Source organism: Odocoileus virginianus, chromosome 15, assembly GCF_023699985.2.
Source record: "Odocoileus virginianus isolate 20LAN1187 ecotype Illinois chromosome 15, Ovbor_1.2, whole genome shotgun sequence".
In the NCBI taxonomy this organism is placed as follows: domain Eukaryota; kingdom Metazoa; phylum Chordata; class Mammalia; order Artiodactyla; family Cervidae; genus Odocoileus; species Odocoileus virginianus.
In genome coordinates, this window is record NC_069688.1 from 31,515,103 (window position 1) to 31,534,466 (window position 19,364).

Sequence of the window (19,364 nt, forward strand, 5' to 3'; positions counted from 1 at the left end):
TGCTTTGGAACTCTGTGAATCAATGTTAATTCAGATCCACTATCCTTAAAATATTTGGATATCCCTCTTTTCTCAGAATGTATTTTCTCAGCAGAATTACAGTATATCTTTTTTGAGGAAAATGGGGGTAGTAAACACACGATATTTTCCCCGTGGCATTTCAAGATTCTTCCTCCTGTGGACTTGGTAACCTCTTTAGCCACTGTTTTCTGGGTTTGAAAACTGCCTGAAGTTTGAGATCTGGGCAAAGGATCATTAATTTCTATTGGCATCATCACCCTCAGCCTGCTGCTCATCCATTCTTGTCTTTTGGTTGTATTGATTAAGCAGTATCCCCATTATTTATTCATCTATTTTGCCTCTCGGGGTGCTGGGGTGCCATGTTCTATTAAGTATCTCCACAACTCCCTCCAGGTCAAGCCCTCTTAGCTACAACCCCCTGACTTCTGGCAGTAAGTGCTGCCACCCAGTCCCTATTGCTTTCCACTTCCCTATTGCTATCAATGAGCAAACTGACTGATTGATATGAAATTAATATGGACACACATATAGCTATAAACGGAGAATGCAATGTCACCCCACTCCAGTACTCTTGCTTGGAAAACCCCATGGACAGAGGAGCCTGGTAGGCTGCAGCCCATGCGGTCGCTAAGAGTCGGACACGACTGAGCAACTTCGCTTTCGCTTTTCACTTTCATGCATTGGAGAAGGAAATGGCAATCCACTCCAGTGTTCTTGCCTGGAGAATCCCAGGGACGGGGGAGCCTGGTGGGCTGCTGTCTATGGGGTCGCACAGAGTCGGACACGACTAAAGCAACTTAGCAGCGGCAGCAGCAGCATAGCTATAAATATCTTTTTCTCTTTTTATAGAAAGGTATAGTAACTATATTGATCCATACCAGAAGTACAGGTCTTTTCATTTTCCTGCAGAGAAGGAGAGATGAGGGCCCCACAATGTAAGAGTTGCCAGTGTTTTGGCATATTGAGTTATTTTACCTAAGCAATTTGAAGCGCATTGGAGCTTGACAAGGCGTTGTGCATACTCTGCAGAGTCTGGCATGCTAGGAAAACTCAGGCTTCATTCAATTGCTGTTCATTCAATAAATCTTTGTTGCTCTTGTTTCTTTTATTTAGTCACTAAGTCGTGTCTGACTCTGCAACCTGATGGACTGCAGCAGGCCAGGCTCCTCTGTCCTTCACCATCTCCCAGAGTTTGCTCAAATTTATGTCCATTGAGTTGGTGATTCTATCTAATCATCTTACCCTCTGTCATCCCCTTCTCCTTTTGCCTTCAGTCTTTCCCAGCATCAGGATTTTTTTCCAATGAGGCACCTCAGTGGCCAAAGTATTGGAGCTTTTCAGCATCAGTCCTTGCAATGAATATTACAGGGTTGATTTCCTTTGGGGTCAACTGGTTTGATTTCCTTTCTGTCCAAAGGACTCTCAAAATAAACTTTTGAGTCCCTGTTAAATGAAAGACCCCAGTGCTGGGCATGGGGTGTATAATGGTGAATGAAAGAAATGTGCAAAATGTTTCAAACATTATGAAAGAGAATCTGAAATGATGTTAAATTTCTGAATGTTTCCATGTGGAGATCTATCTGTACAATATAAGCATGGAGAAACAATCCTTTTTTAGAGCAGGGATTGGCAAGTTATGATCTATCTCCTAAATCCAGCCACCACCTATAGGTAAAGATTTATTAGAACACAGCCACACTTATTATCTGTGGCTGCTTTCAGGCTACAGTAGAAGAACGGGGTAGTTGGGACAGATACCACATGGCTTGCAAACCTCCAATATTTACTGTCTGGCCCTTTGCAGAAAAAGGCTTGCCAATTCCCATTTTAGAGTCTTGTATGTCTCTATGTGTTAGCTGCTCAGTCGTGTCCAGCTCATTGCAACGCCATGGACAGTTGCCCATCAGGCTCCTTTTCCACTGAATTCTAGAAAACTAGAGAGGGAATTTCCTCTTCCAGGGAATCTTTGCCACCCAGGGATCCTCCCGCATTGTAGGCATATTCTTTACCATCTGAGTCACCAGGGAAGCCCTTTAGAATTTTAGATCTGACTTAAAGTGATATTTAAAACTCGAGATCATAAAAATTACTGTGTTTGTAGGCTTTCTTTGGGCTTCCCTTGTGGTTAAGCTGGTAAAGAATCTGACTGCAGTGCAGGAGACCTGGGGTTGATCCTGGGTTGGAGAGATCCCCTGGAGAAGGAAACAGTTACCCACTCCAGTATTCTGGCCTGAAGAATTCAGACTATAGAATCCATGGGGTCGCAAAGAGTTGGACATGACTGAGAGAATTTCACTTTTTAGAATCAAACCTCATACGCATCAGAGATGCTCAGAGGACTCAAACAAAATTTTGTGCACACCAGAACCAAGAGACCCAACAGAGACTGAGCCAGAACTGTGTTTGAGCGTCTCCTGTGGAGGTACTGATCTGCAGTGGCCTGCAACTGGGACAGAAGCTCTGCGTGCAGGAGACCTGGTCACACAGCCTGTGGCATAAGCCATCTTGGAGGAGGTCACCTTTAACCCCACCATAGAGCTGCCCAGCAGACGACCCACAAACTGCAGAACAATTATACCAAAGAAATTCTCTCACTGTTAAGAAAGTTCTAGGACCCACAACAGATTTCCCAACCTGGGGATCTGGCAAAGGGACTGAGAACCTCCAGGGAATTTGACTTTGGAGGCCAGTGGGATTTGATTACAGAACTTACACAGGACTGGGGAAACAGACTATTGGAGGGCACAAACAAAACCTGTGTGCATCAGGACTGAGGAGAAAGGAGCAGTGACCCCACAAGGGACTGACCCAGACTTGCCTCTGAGTGTCTAGGAATCTTCGTTGGAGGTATGGGTCAGCAGTGGCCTGAGACAGGGTCAGGACACTGAGTGCAGAAGCGCCTGCGCCAGGCCTTTTGAAGGAGGTGCATTATTTTCATTACCTCCACCATAGTTGGGGCTTCCCTGATAGCTCAGTTGGTAAAGAATCCACCTGCAGTGCAGGAGACCCCAGTTTGATTCCTGGGTCAGGAAGACCCACTGGAGAAGGGATAGGCTACCCACTCCAGTATTCCTGGGCTTCCCTGGTGGCTCAACTGGTAAAGAATTTGCCTGCAATGCGAAGACCTGGGTTTGATCCCTGGGTTGGGAAGATCCCCTGGAGAAGGGCAAAACTATTCACTCCAGTATTCTGGCCTGGAGAATTCCATGCACTGTATATAATCCATGGGGTTGCAAAGAATCGGACAGGACTGAGCGACTTTCACTTTCACTTTTCACTTTTCACCATAGTTTGGCCTCGATTCAAACAACAGGGAGGGAACACAGCCCCAACCATCAACAGAAAATTGGATTAAAGATTTACTGAGCATGGCCCTGCCCATCAGAATAAGACCCAGTTTCCCCCACAGTCAGTCTCTCTCAACAGGAACCTTCCATAAGCCTCTTATCCTTATCCATCAGAGGGCAGACAGAATGAAAAACACAATCACAGAAAACTAATTAAACTGACCACATGGACCACAGCCTTGTCTAACTCAGTGAAACTATGAGCCATGCTGTGTAGGGTCATCTAAGATGGATGGGTCATGGTGGAGAGTTCTGACAAAACATGGTCCACTGGAGCAAGGAATGGCAAACAATTTCCCCATGAACAGCATGAAAAGACAAAATATATGACACTGAAGAATGAACTCCCCAGGTAGGTATGTACCCAATATGCTACTGGAGAAGAGTGGAGAAATAGCTCCATAAAGAATGAAGAGATGGAGCCAAAGTGAAAACAACACCCCATCTGGGTGTGACTGGTGATGAAAGTAAAATTCGATGCTGTAAAGAGCAATATTGCATAGGACCCTAGAATGTTAGGTCCATGAATCAAGGAAAATTAGAAGTGGTCAAATAGGAGATGGCAAGAGTAAACATCAACATTTTAGGAATCAGTGAACTAAAATGGACTTGAATAGGTGAATTTAATTCAGGTGACCATTATATCTACTACTGTGGGCAAGAATCCCTTAGAAGAAATGAAGTAGCCCTCATAGACAACAAAAGACTCTGAAATGCATTACTTGGGTGCAATTTCAAAAACAAAAGAATGATTTCTGTTCATTTTCAAGGCAAGCCATTCAATGTCACAGTAATTCAAGTCTATGCCCCAACCAGTAGTGCTGAAGAAGCTGAAGTTGAATAGTTCTACGAAAACGTACAAGACCTTTTAGAATTAACACCCAAAGAAGATGTCCTTTTCATTATAAGGGACTGGAATGCAAAAGTAGGAAGTCAAGAGATACCTGGAGTAACAGGCAAATTTGGCCTTGGAGTACAGAATGAAGCAGGGCAAAGGCTAATAGAGTTTTGCCAAGAGAATACACTGGTCATAACAAAACACCCTCTTCGAACAACACAAGAGAAGACTCTACACATGGACATCACCAGATGGTCAATACCGAAATTAGATTGATAACGTTCTTTGCAGCCAAAGAGGGAGAAGCTCTATACAGTCAGCAAAAAAAAATACCAGGAGCTGACTGTGGGTCAGATCATGAACTCCTTATTGCCAAATTCAGACTTAAATTGAAGAAAGTAGGGAAAACCACTAGACCATTCAGGTATGACCTAAATCAAATCCTTTATGATTATACAGTGGAAGTGACAAATAGATTCAAGAGATTAGATCTGATGGACAGAGTGCCTAGAGAACTATGGACAGAGGTGCATGACATTGTACAGGAGGCAGTGATCAAGACCATCCCCAAGAAAAAGAAATGCAAAAAAGCAAAATGGTAGTCTGAGGAGGCCTTACAAATAGCTGAGAAAAGGAGAAGTTAAAGGCAAAGGAGAAAAGGAAAGATGTACCCATTTGAATGCAGAGTTCCAAAGAACAGCAAGGAGAGATAAGAAAGCCTTCCTCAGCAATCAATCCAAAGAAATAGAGGAAAAAAATAAAATGGGAAAGACTAGAGATAACTTCAAGAAAACTAGAGGTACCAAGGGAATATTTCATGCAAAGATGGGTGTAAAAAAGGACAGAAATGGTACAGACCTAACAGAAGCAGAAGATATCAAGAAGAAGTGGAAAGAATACACAGAATTGTACAAAAATAGGTCTTCATGGTGTGATAACCATGATGGTGTAATCACTCACCTAGAGCCAGACTGCCTGGAATGTTAAGTCAAGTGGGCCTTAGGAAGCATCACTATGAACAAAGCTAGAGGAGGTGATGGAATTCCAGTTGAGCTATTTCAAATCCTAAAAGATGATGCTATGAAAGGGCTCCACGCAATATGCCAGCAAATTTGGAAAATGCAGCAGTGGCCACAGGACTGGAAAAGGTCAGTTTTCATTCCAATCCCAAAGAAAGGCAATCCCAAAGAATGCTCAAACTATCACACAGTTGCACTCATCTCACACGTTAGCAAAGCAATGCTCAAAATTCTCCAAGCCAGGCTTCAACAGCATGTGAACTTCCAGATGTTCAAGCTGGATTTAGAAAAGGCAGAGGAATCAGAGATCAAATTGCCAACATCAGCTGGGTCATTGAAAAGGGAAGAGAGTTCCAGAAAAACATCTACTTCTGTTTTTTATTGATTATACCAAAGCCTTTGACTGTGTGGATCACAACAAACTGTGGAAAATTCTTCAAGAGATGGGAACACCAGACTATCATATGTACCTCCTGAGAAATCTGTATGCAGGTCAAGAAGGAACAGTTAGAATCAGACATGGAACAACAGACTGGTTCCAAATTGGGAAAGGAATATGTCAAGGCTGTATATTGTCACCCTGCTTATTTAACTTATATGTAGAGTACATCATGTGAAATGCCAGGCTGGATGAAGCACAAGCTGGAGTGAAGATTGCTGGGAGAAATATCAATAACCTCAGATGTGCAGATGACACCACTCTATGGCAGAAAGCGAAGAAGAACTAAAGAGCCTCTTGATGAAAGTGAAAGAGGAGAGTGAAAAAGTTGGCTTAAAACTCAACATTCAAAAATGAAGATCATGGCATCTGGTTACATCACTTCATGGCAAATAAATAGTGAAACAATGGAAACAGTGAAAGACTATTTTGGGGGGCTCCAAAATCATTGCGGATGGTGACTGCAGCCATGAAATTAAAAGACGCTACTCTTTGGAAGAAAAGCTATGACCAACCTAGGGAGCATGTTAAAAAGCAGAGACATTACTTTGCCAACAAACGTCCATTTAGTCAAAGCTATGGTTTTTCCGGTAGTCATGTATGGATGTGAGAGTTGAACTATAAAGAAATCTGAGTACCAAAGCATTGATTCTTTTGAATTGTGGTGTTGGAGAAGACTCTTGAGAGTCCCTTGGGATGCAAGGAGATCCAACCAGTCAATCCTAAAGGAGATCAATCCTGAGAGTTCATTGGAAGGCTGATGCTGAAGTTGAAACTCCAATACTTGGGCCACCTGATTCCTTAGAAAAGACCCTGATGCTGGGAAAGATTGAAGGCAGAAGGAGAAGGGAATGATAAAGGATGAGATGGTTGAATGGCATCATCGACTCAATGGACATGAGTTTGAGCAAGCTCAGGGTGTTGGTGATGGATGGGGAAGCCTGGCATGCTATAGTCCATGGGGTCTCAAAGAGTTGGTTGCAACTGAGCTACTGAACTGAACTGACTGAAGCTTTCATTGCTTGGGATACAAGAATAGTGGATAATATTTTGCCTTCCATAGCTTTTTCATCAAGAAAACACATTTTTATAACTATGTCACAGATAAGGCCAATGGAAAATTTAATATAAAAATTCAAGCTCTGGCATTTTACAAAAGTCATGTGAGACAGAGATGGTTATCAGTAAATACAAATAAAATATTTTAAAAATTGCTTTGAATAATATGAGACAGAAGGATGCAAGTATTTAAAATACTTTGATTAGAAAAAAAAAAAACCATATAAAAAACTCTCCTGCTGTCTGCCTCCCCAAGTCTAACCTGAAGTAACTAAGGTTTTGTTAAATTTGAAAGCTTTCTGCAGAAATAGCCCTGAATATCCCAACCTTTTAGTGACCTTAGTGATGTTCAGCTTTCAAATTTTTCATGCAGCTCTAAGATCCTTAGGTTAAAACTGTCTAATAATAAAAACATTTTTAATAATTTTCAAAGAAGACTGTATTGACAATAGGGAAAGTCTGCTACAAAAGTTTAGGTTTTGTGGCAAACAGAAAGTAGTGATCTAAAAAGTTGTATGGTTCTCTTTCCATATTGAAGCGAAGCAAAGTCATTCAGTCATGTCTGACTCTTTGCAACCCCATGGACTGTAGCCCCCCAGACTCCTCGGTCCACGGGATTTTTCCAGGCATGAATACTGGAGTGGGTTGCCATTTCCTTCTCCAGGGGATCTTCCCGACCCAGGGATCAAACCCGGGTCTCCTGCATTGTAGGCAGACGCTTAACCATCTGAGCTACCAGGGAAGCTCCTTTCCATATTAGTTGGGCTTTATTAAGGTGTTAATGGAACTCGGGAACACAGCCCTCTTTGGTCACACCCCCAGTGTGTGCTACTCAAGGACAACAGAAGAAGAAAGGTGTTTCTTCATGTCCCTACTGTACAGAAGAGTAGATGAAAGTGACTAGCAGACAGAACTGAATGGAATAAAGCACACGGACACCCAAAAAAGCAAGAAAATGGCACCCTTCCATGACAGTATTCTTCACACACTGAAGAATATTTTTCGTAGGGTTGGGAAGTGTAGTGAGTTGAATTAAGTCTCCCCCACCCCCGGCCAAAAAAAGGTGTGTCTAAGTCCTAACCCTGGTACTTGTGAATGTGAACTTGTTTAAAAATAGGGTCTCTGCAGATGCATTTAAACTAAGGACTTCAAGATGAGATCATCCTGGATTTTTGGGTGTGCCCTAAATCCAAGGACACATGTCTTTATAAAGGAAAAAGAGACAGATTTGAGACCCAGAGACAGGGGAAAGACCAACGAAGCAGAAATTGGAAGACAACCATGAATCAAGTACTACCCAGAGAAACCACAGGAAGCTGGGAGAGAGGCCTGGTGTGGATTCTTCCTTAAGGCCTCCAGATGCTGTCAACCCCTTAACTTCATATTTCTGGTCTTCAAAACTATAAGTGAATAAATTTCTGTCATTTTAAGCCACCAGCTTGTGAGGATTTGTTATGGCAGCCCAGGACACTAGTAAAGGGAGAAACTAATTTTTAAAGGTCTTCGATGCTTTATGTTTAAAATAAGGAGTTCATTTAATTATAAAAAATGACATTTAAAATTATTAGGAATTGTCTCTATCTCACTGGATTTTGTTTTTGGTCAATTTAAAGTTATATTTACCAAGGAGAGATGTCAGTTTATATAAATAACTATTAGGTAATTTTTAAATAGGGGCTTCCCTGGTGGCTCAGTGGTAAAGAAGCCACCTACAATACAGGAGACATGGGTTTGATCCCTGGGTTGGGAAGATCCCCTGGAGAAGGAAATGGCAACCCACTCCAGTATTCTTGCCTAGAGAATCCCAAGGACAGAGGAACCTAAAAGGCTACTGTCCACGGGGTCACAAAAGTATTGGATATCACTGCGAGACTGAGCATGTATGTAATTTTGAAATGGAATAAAAGGCTAAATAAAAGTAGTCAATAATGGTATAATTATATAATAAAGTTATATAAATTATTTTTTTAAGTTCAAGTAAGAAAAACATTTTTCTTATTTCTCTAGTTTTTTATCCTCTTCCCCTCTCCTGCCAGTTTTTTTTTTTTTTTAAATATTCAGAATCATAAGACTTCTTTTGGGGAACACTGAAGGATGCAAGATTTGAACAATAAATCTAAACCTTAAACTAAGGATTTCAAGATGGGATCATCCTGGATTTGGGGTGTACCCTAAATTAATGACAGATGTCTTCATAATGGAAAGAGAGAGAGATTTGAGATGCAGAGACAGAGGAAAAGGTCATGTTGTCTAAAAAGATTTAGACAATAAAATAAGTTACTTGATCTTAGAAAACAGAAATATGTTGTCTCTATTCTTTGTCAGAATTTTAGCAGATTGCTAACTTTGGGCTGTGTGCTGTCCACTTCTGAGCGATTACGTGAGTTGGACAAATCAAAACACTGGAGAGTCTTCCTGTGGGGATGAGCCAGGTCAGAGCCAGGCAGGCACAAGGCCTATGATTCAGATCCTGCTGAGTTCCCAGGCTCTCTTGCCCTTCTCTTCCCACAGTCAGAGCTGTCTGAACCCCACCTGCTGCCTTAGCATTGCCCCGAGGCCACAGCTCCATGTTCACCCGTAAAGCAGCCTGAACACCAGTGGTTCTCAAGCTTCAGTTGCATTTGTAAAAATGCCAACTCGTGTGTGTTGCCCTAGATTTTCTCAATCCAAATTACCAGGGCCCAGACCTGGCAAAATGAATTTAGAATTCCTCCAGGTGATTCTATGCCGGTGTGTGACTCAATGATGGACAAACAAGCTAGACCAGTGGTTCTGTAAGTGTGGTCCCTGAATCAGCATTATTATCATTCCCCAGGAACTTGTTAGAAATGCAAATTCCTGGACCCCACCTCACGCTTGCTGAATCAGAAATGGGAAGGGGGCCCAGTTATCTGTGGTTTAACAAGCCTTTCAGGTGATTCCTATAAGAGCTCAAATTTGAGAACAACTGCCCATACTTAGACTCATTTCCAAAGAACACAGTCTGGATAAGGGGAAAATAGTAATTCCGAAAACCTGGTGAGCATCACTTTAATCAGGTGACCAGGTTTAACACCCTTTGTGTTAAATCTTGCTGGTGTCATGTGCCTCCTGATACGATGTCCTTCACCCTCATGGTCTTCTTCTTACAGAACCATAATCCATATCTAATCATTAGGAAACATCAGACACGTGAAGAAAAACTGAAGAAAATTCTACAAAATACTCTTCAAGACTATCAAGGTCTTGAATAGCAAGGAAAAACTGAGAAACTGTCACAGACTGGAGAAAACTTTAGGAGACATGACAATTGAATACAATGTAGGATTCTGAATTGCATCCTGGAACAGGAAAAGACAATAGTGGGAAAAGTGGAGAAAAATGTGAATAAGGTCTAAAGTTTAGTTACTAGTATTGCACCAGCATTCATTTCTTAGTTTTGACAAATGTATCCCATGAAGTAAGATATGGACGTTAAGGAAATGGGAGGAAAAGTATATGGGAATGCTCTGCATGTTTTGGAACTTCTCTGTAAATCTAAAAGTATGCCAAAAAATGTTTCTAAAAGTCAACAAAAACAAAAAAATAAGGGAAAAAAGTGTGATCCACAGATCATCAGCATCTACACCACCTGAAAGCTTGCTAGTAGTGAAGATGATCAGAACCCGTTCCAGATTGGCTGAATCAGAGTCTGCATTTTTCAGAAGATCCTCTGAATCTTTGAATCATTGGTCAATCATTGAATGTACAGTAAAAGTTGAAAAACCCTGCTCTTTACCACAAGCCAGGGATTTAGCATCAGCTCAACCTTGTCTGGTCTTGAAACACATACTAGTTTCTATTTTGAGCCACTGCCTATTTATTAAAACCCAAGCTCTGTTTTCAACCTGATTGAGATCAATAAACTCTGTGCCACTCCTTGGGGATCAGTCCTTGTGTTATAACACTCCCCAAAGGCTCAGATCCTATCCTTTATTTATGAGATATTTCCTTCCTTAAAAGGTGGGAGTCTTGCCTTTGATCCCTAAGCCTGCCTGGGGCCTGCTACCTGTCACAGACTTCCCTTTGCTGATATGCCTCGTATTTTAAGTCCTGCCTCCTCGAAGCACTCTGTCACAGTGTTCCACGCACCTCTTGTGCTGATAGCACTGGGATTTCCACTTATTGTCACTAAAAAATCAGATGTTATAGTCTACTTGTAGATTCAACCAGGCCTGGAAATATCTAAAGATAGGATGGCATGTGCAGAGCTTGCTTCTCCATCAAATAGCTCAACAAAAAGAGCAGGATTTCCAGAAATTCCAATTTTTACTGAAAAACTGGGTTCAACAGGATCTGGGATTTGAGATAAAAGCTAAAGGCCTAGGAATGAAACCAGAGAGGTAAATAATTTTTTTCTGTGTCCAGATTTTTTCCTTTGATGTCATTGAATCTCAGAAATAAGAACCTACTGATTTTATAAAGATAGTTTGCTTTTATGGATATTATAAAATCCAGCCAGAATGGTGAGCATGGACACTTTTCCTGAACATGTTAGCATTAACCGTCTTCTCTTGGAGGAAAGGATTGCAGTGAATTCCTGAAGTTTAAAAGTTAAGAGAAATAACTCCTTGAAAAGACGCCTGGCCCAGTCTACCCAAAGGAAGACCAGGCTTCTTGTTTTTATAGGGAAACACTGGGCCCCTGTCTTGGGGCATCTTGACAAGCATCATCCTCAGGAAATATTGTGTGAATCGGACCATGGCACATGGACTTTACAGGGAAAAGTTGCACCAGTAGCCAAATGACTTCGGAGCAGCTGAGGCAACCATGCAATAACCTCAAAGTTAGAACCAACCTGGTGAGTGGGACGTGGGAGAGGCTGATGGGATTCCATGCCTGTCTGAGCAGCACAAGAGGTCTGGATTGGGCTGGGAGTGCCCATGTGTTGGCAGCAGGTAGATAGTTCATAAGTATCCAGTATGCAACTCTCTAGTGCACTGAGGGTGCTCAGTTTGCAGTGACCTGAAGACACCCATTTGAGCCAACACACCCCACTCCACAAATGCACCGATTTCCAATCTTTTTGTGTAATTTCTTTTAATTTAAACATTTGAAGAACTCTAATCTTGCTGCTCAACAACTAAGGGGAGAAGAGATTTTTCTCACATTTTGATCAGGATAGACAGGAGACTACTATCTTTCATAATACAAGTGACTAGAGTAGTTTCACAATCCAGAGAAACAGAAGAGCTGGGGAAGAAAGGAGCCAGGCTACCTGAGGGCATTGACTCCTGGCTGCCGTGGAGGAGGCAAACTCACCCTGAGATGAACAGGGTGGACTTCGGTGTCAATGTTAGGAAGAAATTCCACTCTTTCGGAACAATTTAACATCATCTCCATTTAAGATATTCAAGTTTTAAAATTTGACACTTTGGAATCTAAGAATTGCAATGAAATACCCAATAAGAAAAAACATTGTCATAGGAGGTAGAACTCCTTTGGCTTTGGGATCCTAAGTTGCATTACAAAACCAATTAGCTGTAGGCTAGGCAGTATGTGAGTCATCTTTTTCTTCTCACATTAACATCAACCGTGAAATCTAAAGTGAATGATGACATTCCAAGGACAATTGCATATGATTCTTCTTCAGCAAGTTCGGGCAATTTAGAGTAGCTGTCATAAGGGAATACGTCATCTCACGCTATTTTAATGATGATGGCCCCACTGGAAAGGACCATAAGGGGGAAAATGAGTTTAGTGTCTGGGCTGTGTCTGAAGTCAAAGTGAAGCTGAAAAGCAAATATTATATTGAAATTAATTTAGGGTTTTGTTGATAACAGATGAGAAATTAGCTTCAGGGATGTTAAAAAAAAAAACACCAATAATTTTGAAAAGCAATGAGATCCAGTCATTCATCTATAGGTATACAAAGTTATTTACATTCTGTTCAAAAGTATGAGAAAAACATCATAGCAAAATGACTGGAATGAGATGCACTAAGTTAAAAGTGAGTGTCTTCAATGATGGGACAATGGGAATTAAACTATTTCTTCCCATTTCTCAATAGTTTCAGTTTGTCTGAAATTGTTCAATAGTTAACAGAATAAATTCCTTTCAAAAATTAAAGCACAAAAAGACAAATAAAGATATGATTACATGCTATTCTACTTTTATGAAGTGTCTAAAGTGGTCAAATCATAGAAACAGGAAGTAGGAAGGTAGTTGCCAGGAGCTGTGGGGAGGGGAAGTGGTAGTTTCAGCGTCACAAGATCAAAGATAGAAAGATCTAGAGATCTGTGCACAGCAATGCTAACATACTGAACACCACTGACCTATACACTTAAACATGGTTAAAATGGTAAATTTTAATTTTACTTAAAAATTTTTAACTTGAAAAGTAAAATGAATAGTACAGGACCTCCCTAGTGGTCCAGGGGCCAGGAATCCTCCTGCCAGTGCAGGGGACGGGGAAGATCCCACATGCCTCAGGGCAGCTAAGCCCGTGGTCTGCAGCTATGGAAGGCTGTGCTCTACAGCAAGAGATGCTACAGCAGTGAGAAGCCCACATACTCCAAGGAAGATTAGCCCCGGCTCACCATAGCTAGAGAAACACGGTGTGCAGCAATGAAGATGCAGCGTAGTCAAAAATAAATAAAAACATTTTAAAAAATGAACAGTACAATACAGGACCATATGTAAAATAACAATGATGAGAAGATTAAAATGTTTAAATAAAGTATATTCAACAAGGACTTGGGACATTTTCAAGATATGGGGGTTAAGGTCAGAAATGAGCCCAAAGTGCCAGCCTGACGCTGGCACCATGCAAGAAGTTGGGTGTACAGGAAGGGAAGCAGTTTTGCAGAAAAAAAGGAGATACAGGATATGAATTCAACTTTAGGAGCCAGTGTCTATAGGATAACTAGTCTTAAGTTTGCCATAGAAAGTTGGATACACAGATCTGGAGCACAGGACATAAAGATATGGATTAGAGAGAGAAAAAAAAAAAGAAAGACACAGTGATTTGAAGTGCGTGGGGTCACTCTAGATTAGAGCGAATAAGATAAATGCAGGCTGAATGAAAATGAACATGTAACGACAACCAGTGTGTGGGGTAACTGAGAAAAAGGGAGTGCATTTATTTCTTAGGGCTGCCGTAACAAATTACCACAAACTGGGCAGCTTATAACAACAGAGATTTATTCCCTCACAGTTCTAAAGGCCTGAAATCTGAAGTCCAGGTGTTGCTGGAACATGCTCCCTCCAACGGTTCTGGCAAAGACTCCTTGTTTCTTCAAACTCCTGGTGTCTCTTTGCATTTCATGACTTGTGACTGCATCACTCCGGTCTCTGCCTCTGTCTTCACACAGCTTTTTCTTCTGTGTGTGTGCCTTTTCCTCTTCCATCTGGTCAAAGGAAATTTGTCATTAATCTAGAGCTCACCTTCATAAGCTAGGCTGTTCTCACCTCAAAAAAATCCCTAACTATATACATCTGCAAAATCCCCTTTACCATGTAGTATTACATCCCCTGGTTCCAGGGGTTAGGATGTGGATATCTTTTGGGGAGTTACCACTCAATCCATTACAGGAATAAGGTCAGGAAATTATAAGAACTTTGGGGGTGGGGAGGGATGAATTGGGATTTAGAGATTAGCACATGTAAACTATTACATATAGAGTAGATAAACAACAGGCCTACTTTATAGCGCAGTAACTATATTCAATGCCCTGTGATATTAAACCACAATGGAAAAGAATATGAAAAATAATATATATATATGTATGTAGATATATAAAACTGAATCACTTTGTTGTACAGCAGAAATGAACACATTGCAAATTAACCTTACAGTAAGTCACTATCTGGCAGATCCTGCCCGTAGCACCAACTGTCTCGCTGTTCCTCACTGTGTGGACTGTTCGCTGAACCCATGGTAGACAGGGCTCAAGCTGAGAGGCTAGAAGAAAACTCAAGGAGCCGGAGAAACTGCAGACACGTTTCTTCTCTCCGGGCTGGTGCAGCAGCCATAGCACTGGGCATAACATAACCTCAGTGCCTCCGCAAAGCCTCAGATGGCGCTTATATAGGCGTGCTGCGCAAAGTAGCTGTAATCAAACGAGTACCTCATGAGGCGCATGCCCAGTGCTGTAAGTGATCGCGGCTGGTACATGATCATTATTTACAAAACATGGGGTAAGATTAAGAGGCCGTGGGGCAAGAAAGCCTGACCATACCATCTTGGCTGGTTTGCTCTTTCCCTACAGTCTGTATATAAGAACTTGCAGGTTTAGAGCTTTCAAAGATGTGAGCATGCCCAGAGAAAGGACAAAGAGACAACAAGAAGAAGTAGCAGAAGAACCAAAGAGATTCATGATGCAGGAAATGGCAAGGGGGTTTCTTTATATGAGGAGGCACTGTTAGTTTAAAGAATTCACCTGCCAATGCAGGAGACACTAGAGACATGGGTTCAATCCCAGGGTTGGGAAGATCCCATGGAGGAGGAAATGGCAACCCACTGCAGTATTCTTGCCTGGGAAATCCCATGGTTAGAGAACTGGGTGGGCTACAGGCCATGGGATCTCAAAGAGAAACGACTGAGCGACTGAGCACCATCATTCGTTGTTGTTAATTTTTGAAGCATAGAACCTGAATGTAGAACAGTACACAAAGATTGCAGCAGCTATTCAGAATGCAATTCAGTATTACTGCATCATCTATGACAGAAAAGAGCTACTACCCAGACATCACTGGATCATTTTTTCAAGAGGGTAGGTAGAATTAAATCTAGCAGGGTCCCAGAACCTGTGCCATCAGTGTCAGGCATGAGTGAAATCACTGCTTGCCGTCCATCACCTATTACTAACAAACCTTCAGGTCTACCATCTCCCACCTCCTCCCCCGTCTCCAGTCAGTAACTCTTACCTGTTCACTAGATGACCCTTACCCATTCACTGTATTCCAGCTGTCGTACTGAACTACTGTACTTCTCAAGGTACTATATCATAAGATTAAAAGAAAGTGTTTTCTTTATTTTTTGTTTATTTTTATATGTTATTTGTGTGAAAAATATTGTAAGCCTATTAGAATACAGTATTACATAGCTGATTATTTTAGTTATTTATCTCAGCTAACTTTGTTGGACTTACAAACACTTTGAACTTACAAAGAAGCTCTCTAAATGGAACACATTCATCTGTAGGGGACTTACTATACTTCAGCAAAATGAATTAAAAAAAAAACTATGGGGAAAAGGATCTGTTTGTATGAGTCAGTCAATAAGTCGTACACTTAAAAAAAAAAAAAAAGGCCTGCTTAATTTTGTGTTACACACCTTTCCCCAAATGCATTTGGCACTCTCTTCTCCAGTATAAATACAAAGATGAATAAGGTCCAATCCAAGACTTTATGAAGGCCAGAGGGAAAGAAGCCTGTTCTCAAAATAATTGGATTGCACTGTTTATGTGCCACAATAGAAAAATGTTCAAAGTGATGGAGGCCCAGTTAGAGGTAAAAGCAATATTCTGTAGAATCAAAGAGTGTAAGTGGAAACTAGCCAAAAAAAAAAAAAAAAAACCAAAAAACCTGCTGAGGAGGAGGCTTAATTCCAGGAAGAGGCTTCATGACCAGTGGCTTGGAGGCTGGGAAGTGCTTATGGAGTGTTTAGAGAAAGAAAGTTTGGGTGACCCTAGAGGGTATGGCCTGAGTAAACAAGAGGTTGTGCTGAGACTGTGCACATTTATCCTTACTTTTATGTCCCTCTCTAATCAAGATCTGGAACATTAAAGGGAGTCCAGTGTGGAGAAAGAAATAAGACTGCTAGTTACCATAGAATTTAAAGAATCACCTAGGGCTCTGTGTTTAGATTGACCTACTTTAAGCACAGGTTTCCAAAGATAAAGGTTAGAAAGATACTGAAGAACAGGGTGAGACTTCCCTGGTGATCCAGTGGTTAAGACTCTGTGTCTTAACAATAGAGGGGGCACAAGTCCAACCCTTAGTCCGGGAACTAGGATCCCAGATGCTGCGTGGTGTGGCCAAAAAAAAAAATTTAAAAAAAGCAGAACAGCAGTGGGAACCGACAACGTGTGGGATACAAGAAAGAGGACTACAGCAGAGTCCAGAAGCAGTGATGATCTCCGGGCTTGTCAGTGTGGGAATGTGGACGAAGAGTGACACAGCTGAAGGGAAGTGAGAGCTGAGAAAGGACATGGGAAAACAGAGTTCACGATCCCTCACACAAGACTGCAAATCTCAACAGCTCTGAAAAGCTAGCATTTAAAAAATTAACCTGGTGCAAGTCACTTGGTGGTGAGCCCAGCCTGAGTTAACATGACGACATGTGTAACATTCGCACTTTACAGTGAATAAACGCATTTTGCTAAAGAAATACTGTATTTGATTATAGGATATCACCCCCATAATACATGGCACATGCCTCATCTTACCTTGCTCAGATTTGATAAACCTCAGACCAGGCATTTCTGAGTTCAAGACCTAAGGTTTTTGATATGTCATTTTGCACCTATAATGAGTCCAGTGTGAAAGCTGCATTTGAGGAGTTTAACATCAACTTGCTCTCCTGTCAAGAGAAAGTATACACAGATTAGAGGTGTGTGTGTGTGTATGTGTGTGTGTGTATGTGTGTGTGTGTGGCGGGGGGCGGGGAAGGGGAGGGGGGAGACAATTTTCCAGCAAGCTAGAATCATTTCTATCTATAGTGGAAATTTTAAATAAAATGTCAAAATAATCCAAAACCTCTCCTCACAGGAAGAGTTCTTAAATTTTAACAACTTGAAACAAATTTCACAGTGGGGCTAAAGCTTAAGGCCTAATGTATCTAGTGGCACTGTACACAGATTTCCCTGTATCAAAAATCCAACTCAGATTTTTCATCTGAGCCAACTTCTATGAGAAAATTTCAACAAGTAAACTTTACATATTTTCTTCTCTGTGATTTGCTTCCACTTCTTAGCTCTTACTGAACCAGACCAGCCTAACAAGGACTGCTGCCTGTCTTCACATGCCCTCCTTGACTCACAGAACACCCGGATTTCTTTTGAAGTGAGGCCTTTGAAATACAGTCCTTTTCTAGAGGCTATTTTTACTTGCTCAAGCAGATTTACAAGACTGATTTGAAAAACCTCACTTGTTCCCTTTAGGTGGATTTCCTGAGAAATGTGAAGAAGAGAGGAGAAAAAACAATCAGGCTTCCCAAGCTTTCTATGTATAGAGAAGAAAAGTGGACTTTGAACAATTAGCAATAATTTAGAAAAGGAGGCATCCTTTGCTGGCTCACAAAGTCCTGATTCCTGGACCAGGTCTAATTTAACTTGGTGAACAGGGAAGAGTTTTTTACCAAAGCATGTGTGTGTGTGTTGTGTGTGTGTAAACATGCATGCACACGCACACACATATACACACCATAGATCACTGAAGGAACAATTTAAGAAGTGCAAACTACCTATGTGTAAAGTAAATGATGCAAGGATATATTATACAGCACAGAGAATACAGCCAATATTTTATAGTAACTTTACATGGAATATAACCTTTAAAAATTGTAAACTGTGCTGTATTCCTGAAACTTATATAAATTTGTAAATCAACCATACCTCAATTTAAAAAACCCATGTCCACCAAATAAAAAAGTGTTTCTCTCTCCCCTCCCTCCTTTCTCCTCTCCTCCATCAGCCTTCCTACTACACGATGACCTCAAAGATCACTGGGATTCAGTGAAAATCAAACATGTTATTGCTAGTAGGGTTTCAGACCAGACGAGTTCATTTGATCACATTCCAGTTTCCTAATTACTATGGATTAATTATAATGAGAGGAAATACACATAAATTATAACTGCTCTATTTTTCCATTCAGCAGAAATAATACATTATTGTGGTGCTAGTGGTAAAAAAAACCCACCTGCAGGAAATGAAAGAGACTTGGATTCAATCCCTGGGTCAGGAAGATCCCCTGGAGAAGGGCATAGTAACCCCCTCCATTATTCTTGCCTGGAGAATCCCATTTACAGAGTAGCCTAGCAGGCTACAGTCCACGGGGTCACCAAGAGCTGTACACGACTGAAGTGACTTAGTATTAAGCATAAATAATTGCAACACATTCTGCTATTAACACTGTTTTATCTCTGCCCAGAGTGGGACAACTCAAATGAGACATCATGACTTTTTAGACCCTGTTTAAATCGCTCAATACTGTATCTATCATTTAGTTTTCCATGTGTCATTCATTCACTCAATACCTATTTCATATGCACTTTGTTCTTCTGCTTATAGCATTTCTGCCAGTGTCAGAAACAAGGTGAGAACACAAACTTTTCAAGAGAAGAAAGTTAGCCATTGGTTGACAAGCAACTATTCTGGGCCAAATAACTTTGTCATTTAATTTATTCTCCAAAACCATGGTTATTATTATTATCTCCATTTTCTAAAGATGGGAAACAGATTTAGAGAAATAAAAGAGTTTTCACAGAGCTCATACAGCTAAAAGATGATGAAAACCAGATTCATCTTTTCCATCAGAGATTTATGTACCACTTACAGAGTATCTGGCACTGCCCTGGGATGTACTGTGATACAAAGCAGACAAAAGCCCTTCCCTGCTACCACTTTCTGCTTAACAGTGGCCTTCAACCCTGGTTGAGAATATACTAGAATCATCTG

General features: G+C 41.1%; 1 long non-coding RNA gene across 1 annotated transcript in view; it reads left to right on the forward strand.

Annotated features, from left to right (window-relative positions):
- LOC139038396 (uncharacterized) overlaps positions 1–19,364 on the forward strand; it is a 32,928-nt gene that overhangs the window by 1,247 nt on the left and 12,317 nt on the right. The gene's annotated exons all lie outside the window — the stretch shown is intronic.